General features: G+C 42.2%; 1 pseudogene; it reads right to left on the reverse strand.

Moving 5' to 3' along the window:
• Window positions 1–6,627: 6,627 nt before the first annotated feature.
• LOC103253092 lies at window positions 6,628–7,738 on the reverse strand (annotated as a pseudogene).
• Between the last annotated feature and the right edge of the window lie 254 nt (window positions 7,739–7,992).

Here is a 7,992-nt window from a genome sequence, read left to right on the forward strand (position 1 = left end):
CAGGAGCTCAGGGATGTGAAACTAAAGAGTAATCTTTAAGAAAAGCTATTTGAAATAAATGCCATATTTTTAGAAATTTCAAACTGCAATATGTCTAATTCAGAAGTCCACAGATAACTGATATTTCAACATGATTTAATCAATAATCATATTTGAACTAAAAAATAGGGCCCACAATTTAAAAAATATTTTAGATAAGTATAAAGGTAAAATAAATTTACTCTGTCCAAAATTAGGTGGCAGCATTGACTACCAGATAGGTGAGACATGGGCATTTGGAAGGGCCATCATCAAGTACCTGGAATGAGGTCAGGTGGAGAGTCTTAATGAAACCTCTGACTCTGACTCCAGGCTCAGTGGTGACCATTGGCTTAGAGTTCTTGCTGTTGTCCTATTTTGGGGGGACACAATTGGAGACAGACTCTGAAGATGCTGAATCAGTAGATGGGTTTTTCCCCCTTTTCTTGGCTACAAGGGTTGGATGGGGTTGAAGTAAGCAAAGATCAAAGTGGGTCTTTACAGTTCATCACATCTTTAGATGACTAGACTTTCCTTGCTACTCGTATTCTAGATACCTGTTCTCCTGAGTGCCTGCAGTCTTCTCATCCAGGGCTGGTTATGAGCACCACACATGCCCTTAATGGGTGGGAGATGGGAGGGAGTGGTTACGAAGCTGTGTTCTGACCTGCTCTGTGCCAGTGAGAAAACCACAGTTTGCCTGTTCCCAGAAGTTCACTCGGACAGACCCTGCATGGGGAGGAACATCAGTATGGTCATGATCTCTTGATATTGCAAGATGAGAAACTCTTTTCATGGTGTGTGATTTCCTAACATTCCTCACGATGAAGAGAATAGGAGTTGTGTGTGCACATGTGTGTGTAAGAGAATTGTAGCAAACTACCTTTCAACAAAAACATTGGTTGTGTAGATCCAAACATGGATTACAAAGGTTCTGCTTTAGGTACCCCAAGGAAGAACTGACACACTGTCCTGAAACTTGGACTCCCCTTGACTCATTATCCTCATTTTACAGTGCACTTTTCACTCCGAAATAAGAGCCCCTATTAGCACCCATTAAGTTAGAGAGGCAGAGGATCAAATCATATTTTAGTCTAAAAGTATTGACATAATTTGTCAATATGTCACATCTGTTTTATTAATATTCCAAGTCCCTGTAGTTCCATTTGTTTGGAAGACTGAGGTGGAAGGGTCGCCTGAGCCCAGCAGGTCGAGGCTGTGATAGCTGTGAGAGTGCCACTGCACTCCAGCCTGGGCAACAGAGTGAGACTCCGACTCAAAAAAAAAAAAAAAGAAAAAAAAAATTCCATATCAGTCATGCAAACACACTCTGATCTACAGGCCTGGATGGAGCCAAATGAACAAGCAAGCAAACAAGCAAACAAACAAACAAACAAGTCTTTAAAAATATTTGAAGTCCAAAAGGTACTTACTGGTTTCTTTCTTTCTTTTTTCTTCTTTTAATCTTGTTTATGTTCTGGATTTTTTTTTCCTTTTGGTTTGGAAGTGAAGTTTGGCTGAATTTGCTTCAATATTTTGTTATATACTTTTTTTGTGTGATACGGAGACCACTTGCTTCTTTTTGCCTGTCAATCAATAAATGTTTATTAAGGCCCTACTGTGGGCAAAAGCATTTCAATAGGTACTGCAGAGTTTGAAGAAGAGAAAGGCCAAATCAGTTTGCACACACACACACACACACACACACACACACACACACACATATGTGTTTATATGTATACAATTATGTGTCTTTTTTATATATGTATATATGTGTATACTCACATATTTAGTGGATACCATGTACCATGCATTCTGCAGGGTATCAGTTAGAGATGCATTTACTATTTAATAACATGGGCAGGGACAATGGAAATTGTAAAACCAAGTGAAAAGGGACTTGGCCAAATATTTTTTCAATAATTCCTCGCAAGTTTGTTCCCAGATCTTTAGTCTCTATGTATGCCAGAGTGCCCCCACTGGTAAAACGGACCATGCAGACGACTGAAATGACTTTCACAGTAGGACCCAGGCTTTACGCCTATCCCTAATAATATATAAAAACCTAGGCTGAGTTCAAGGATAGGGAACATCAATCCTTAATAATACATGTTTTTTATGGCGGTATGAGGAGTCAAGAATGTGTGACATGAGGTGTAGAGCCAGGACATGAGATGTGGCTGCTGATGATAGCCATGCCTCACATTACACAACAAGCGCTCATTTTCTCTAGAGCCGCACATTTAAGCAGCCATATGAATAGTCTATAGCCCGCTGTTCCGAAGAAAGGGTGAGGTTTCAGAACACTTTGGGATGTCCTGGCTGTGGCGCTCTGGGATGGATGAAAGTCTCACATCACAGAGCAAAGTCAACAGTCCAGCTGAGTCTTGAAGCCAGAAAATCCAAGTCAGATTTCTTGCCCTCATCCTGCCATCCTGCCATCCTGCTTGGCTTTTCTCCTTGCCCTTGAGGCCTCAGAGGTTACTTGCTCTAAAAGTGCTTTTCCATGACTCAAAACTTAGTTAGATAACCATCCTGTGATTTCAGTGGGACTGCATATTTACTATGTAAGAGCATTTCTCACACCATAATTTTTCCTTGTCTGTCTCAGCCTCTGAATTTACTCTGCTGTGGGCACGTTTGGGTTGTTTTCCCAATGCTTAGCACAGTGTCTGGCAATAGCAGACCTGAAATAATGCTCATTCTTTCTCATATGAATCAGTGCCCAGCAAGTTTTCCAGAACACTGGTCTTTGATAAAATATGAGGCCTTCTGGGAGCCTTTGCCTTCAGTTCCTATGGTAACTGGATGCTGCATTTCATTTAATGTAGAACATCTGATAACAGGCCTGGATGGGAGGAGCTCTGGAGTGCAGGACAATGAATGGCTCATTAGTGTCAATGAAACTTCGCTCCATGTGCAAATACACCATTAGCATCTGGCCCTGAATAAGTGGGAGACTCCAACAGATGTTGTAAAGTTGCATGGCTTGCTTTCTCCTCATTCACAAAAATGTGTTCCTTGCTACATTTTGGTCTTGAGAACAAAGAAGTTATCTTTTAAATAATCCTAATTCTGTGTCCTTTAAAATGAACTAAGACCCTCTCCTTACTGAAGCTTCTGGAAGGAAAGAGAAAAAAGTAAATATAGACAATAGATGCTGTGAGAGGATGCAGGGAAAAGGGAACATTTCTACACTGTTGGTGGGAGTGTAAACTATACAACCTCTGTGGGAAACACAGTGGTGATTCCTAAAAGGTCTAAAAATTGACATTTCATATGACTCAGCAATCCCCCTTCCTCCCGGAGGAACTCAAATCATTCTATGAAAATGATAACTGCACATGCATGTTTATTACAGCATTATTTACAATAGCAAAAACATGGACCCAACCGTGCTGCCCATCAAAAGTGAACTGGATTAAAAAAAAAAGTGGTACATATGCAAGATGGAATATTATGCAGCCATAAATAAGGACAAAATTATGGACTCCACAACAACTTGGATGAATTTAGAGTCAATAATACTCAGTGATCTATCACAGAAACAAAGAACTGAGTACCATATGTTGTCACTCATAAGTGGATCCTGAACAATTATCTTAATACTACAAGAAAGGAATTTGCAATAGTGGGAAACTGCCAGGGGAGGAAGGGGAGGCACATTTCATCAATAAGGGAAACTGATCTCAAACTAGGTGAAGTGAGGACCAAAGAGAGGCCCAAATTTTAACTGTACAGTGATCATTTGTATATCTAATTATGATTGTACCCCATGTCTTTAAAATTAAAAAAAAAGATAGACAGATGGGCATCAATGATAGCACTGCATAAATATCCTTGACTCATAGCGCCTTCATGTCTGTGTGTGTGTGTGTGTGTATGTGTGTGTGTGTGTGTGTGTGTGTGTGTGTGTGTATTTCACATTGTATTGGTTTTGTTACGGTTGCTGTAGCAAAGTGCCACAAATATTTTGTGGCTTAAAAAATAGAATTTTTATCTCACTGTAGAGGCTAGAAGTATGAAGTCAAGGTGTCAGCAGGGTTGGGTCCTTTTGAGGACTACAGGTGGTCATCTTCTCTTTGTGTCTTCACATCATTTACTCTCTGTATGTGTTTGTCTCTGCATCCAAATTCTCCCCTTATATAAGGAGAACTAAGGGACCAGGGCTCATCTTAATGGCCTGGTCCCAACTTGATCATCTGCAAAGGCCTTATTTATAAATAAGGTCACTTTCACAAATACTGGGGCTCAGGACTGCAATATATTTTTGAGGGACAAAATTTAATCCAAAAGACATGTTAAATTATTTCAGGTCATTTTAAGGTAAAAGAAAATTGAGCCACAGAGAAGATAACAAATTGTATAAAATTATATTGAACTGAACCCGTCTGCTTGATTCTGACCTCATGACTTTTATATTATTTACATTATCGAAACAGGTGAGCATTATGCTATAAAGAAGTTTGTCCATTCACAAAAAATGGCAAAGACTAATCAAAGTCCTATACAAATGGAAGAAGTTATCTCTCATTGTTAAATTTTCCTTTTTTTTTTTTTTTTTGAGTTGGTGTCTCACTCCGTTGCCCAGACTGGAGTGCAATGGTCGCTCCTGGCCACCGCAGCCTTGACCTGCTGGGCTCCGGAGATCCTTCCAGCTCAGCCTTTCAAGTAGCTGGGACTATAGGCGCGCACTACCATGCCCGGCTAGTTTTTTTGATTTATTGTAGAGATGAGGTCTCGCCAAGTTGCCCAGGCAGGTCTCAAACCTGCGGGCTCAGGCAATTTACTCACCCTGGCCTCCCAAAGCATGGGATTACAGGCTGAGCCACCAATCCCAGTCAAATTTTCCATTTTTAAAATTGATTTAATCCTATCTCACATTTTATTCCAAACTAAGATGAACACTACTAACTTTAGTCAAAATTTGCTTCACTTTTTCATTCTGCAAATATTTGATGAGTGCCTATCATGGGCTGAGGCATGCTCTATGAGGTAAAAGTATTGCAGTGAACAATACATGTCCCACCCTCATGGAACTTACATTCTGGTGGGCAGAGACAGTCAATAAAAAATGATGTTGTTCATGTATTTTTATCTAAACAAGGCAGAATGAGACCCTGCACAGTGATTTAATTTGACAGCAAGAGCAACCAAGGAAGAAGGAATCTAGTTGACCAAGGAGTAGAGTCAGGAAAATGCAAGGCAAGTTTAGCAGAAGGATAGAAGTCACATAGGCATAGAATAGAGATTACAAAATAAGGAAAAATATATTAATAACAATGATCATCTTCCATCATAAGCACCAGAATATTGCCATTATCTTTGTCCTTGATCCTATTAACTAAACTAGCCACTGAGTTATGCCAGTTTTGTACTAAGATCTTTTTCCTGTTCATCCTTTCTTCCTGATTACTTACCACTACTTTTGTTATGATTCATCAGACCATTGTTCCCCTCCCCAGTTGGTCCCTCACATAGTCACTGAGCATTTCTTTAAATATGATTGCATTCTTGAATTGCCATTCTCTGCCTCTAAAAAATAAACTCATAGACCTTTGTCCACAATTCTGAGCCTGGTCAGCACAATTTCTGTGGTCAGTGTAATTAAAGGTCCAAGTGGAGAGCAAGCAATTCAAGGCAGGGGAGTACCAGGGAACACTGGGCACATATACTGAGTATGTTTTCCCTGCTACTCTGGATAATCTTCTTGGCCACTCATACTTTCCATCTGATAACCATCTGACTCCCCACGCCATGTGACTACACTACCACCATTATTTGGTCCAGCAGATAATGCTTGGTCAAACTGGGCCAAGTGGTATCTGTTAGGTGAGATATGTATATATATATATATATATATATATATATATATATAATTTTTTTTTTAACTGCAGTACTTTATTTTTCCCTACACAATGATGTGTTGCTGGGGCCTAATGTTCTCACATAACAGTAGAAAACCAAAATCTGCTGTTATCTCTTAAAGAATTAAGAATTGCATACAAAAACCTTACATAAACTAAAAGGATGAATAAATTTACAGGTGCAAATGCAAACTGCTTCCAACTCAAGGCAAGTAACAACCCATGGTATTCTGGCAGGAAAACAATTAGGAAACTGGGTCCTAAGACTGGGACCTTTCCAACCCTGTTAGACCAGCTGGCAAGACAGAAATGACAACTTGTTTCAGCTCTTGCCAATCTCTAGAGAAATCCTGGAATACTCAACTCTTACACATTAGTATCCTGCACAGATCAAGACTCTTGGTCATGCAGATTCACAGATCATGGACTTCTCTTCCTTAATCATGTTCTCACCTTAGCCAAGAAGTGACTGAGCCACATGTGTACTAAGGGTTTAAACCAAAGATCTGTACAGGGTATTAAACAAATATCAAGGGAACAGTTAACTTGAATACAAGATCAAAACTTAGCAACAAGTTCTACGATCTAGTGCTGATATCATACAAGCTTCAAGGACAAATTTCTTTTCAATGGCTTATTCCAGATTCATGAGGTTAGCATGAGGTATGTACATTTGCCAGGGCAAATTTATACTTATGAATTAATTCATGCAACAAATGCTACGTATCTGCTCGCAGTCCATTTAGAAGCGTTTGTGGTGGATGATGGAGGGTCCCAACTCATCATACTCCTGCTTGCTGATCCACATCTGCTGGAAGGTGGACAGGGAGGTCAGGATGGAGTCCTCGATACACATGGAGTACTTGTGCTCAGGTGAAGCAATGATCTTGATCTTCATGGCGCTGGACGCCAGGGCAGTGATCTCCTTCTGCATCCTGTCATCTATGCCCGGGTACCTGGTGGTGGCTCCAGACAGCACTGTGTTAGCTTACAGGTCCTTGCGGATGTCTACGTCACGCTTCATGATGGGGTTGAAGGTGGTCTCGTGGATGCTGCAGGATTCCATGGCCAGGAAGGAGGGCTGGAACAGCGCCTCTGGACACCGGAACCGCTCGTTGCCAATGGTGATCACCTGGCCATCAGGCAGCTCATAGCTCTCCTCCAGGAAGGAGGAGGATGTGGCGATGGCCATCTCCTGCTCGAAGTTCAGGGCAATGTAGCACATCTCCTTGCTGTCACGCACAGCTGTGGTAGTAAAGCTGTAGCCGGGCTCTGTAAGGATCTTTATGAGGTAGTCAGTCAGGTCCTGGCCAGCCAGGTACAGACGGAGTATGGCATCAGGGAGGGCATAGCCTTCGTAGATGGGCACCATGTGGGTGACCCTGGCTCCAGAGTCCATGACAATACCAGTGGTACGGCCAGATGCATACAGGGAGAGCACAGCCTTGGATGGCCACATACATGGCCCGGGTATTGAAGATCTCAAACATGATCCGGGTCATCTTCTCTCTGTTGTCCTTAGGGTTCAGGGGGGTCTCGCTCAACAGCACCAGGTGCTCCTCGGGGGCCACACGCAGTTTGTTGTAGAACGTGTGGTGCCAGATCTCCATATCGTCCCAGTTGGTGACGATGCCATGCTCGATGGGATACTTCAGAATTAGGATGCCTCGCTTGCTCTGGGCCTGATTGCACACTTGGGAGTCCTTCTGACCCATGCCCACTCTAACGCCCTGGTGTCGGGGACACCCGACGATGGAGGGGAACAGGACTTGGGGAGCATCGTCCCCTGCAAAACCAGCTTTGCACATGCCGGAACCATTGTCAATGACCAGTGTGGTGATTTCTTCTTCCATTGTGATCGGAGGAGATGGGGGGTGATGGGGCGACAGGAGAACACAGAGCATGTGCCAGCGGCAGTGAGTGAGACCCTAGGTGGGCAATTTAAATGAAGAACTAGAGATTCTGTTGTTGTTTTCCCAGGAGTGTGGGAATGTAATATTTTGGAGAGATCCTGTTTTCAACTTTTTGGTCTGAAGAAGTAGAGGAAACCAGCAGGAGGGGTTGGGAGGGAGGAGAAAGAGAGAAGGAGGAGGAGGAGGAGAGGAGG

The sequence above is a fragment of the Carlito syrichta genome, unplaced genomic scaffold (assembly GCF_000164805.1).
Source record: "Carlito syrichta isolate Samal-C Ts95f unplaced genomic scaffold, Tarsius_syrichta-2.0.1 Scaffold199710, whole genome shotgun sequence".
Taxonomy (NCBI): domain Eukaryota; kingdom Metazoa; phylum Chordata; class Mammalia; order Primates; family Tarsiidae; genus Carlito; species Carlito syrichta.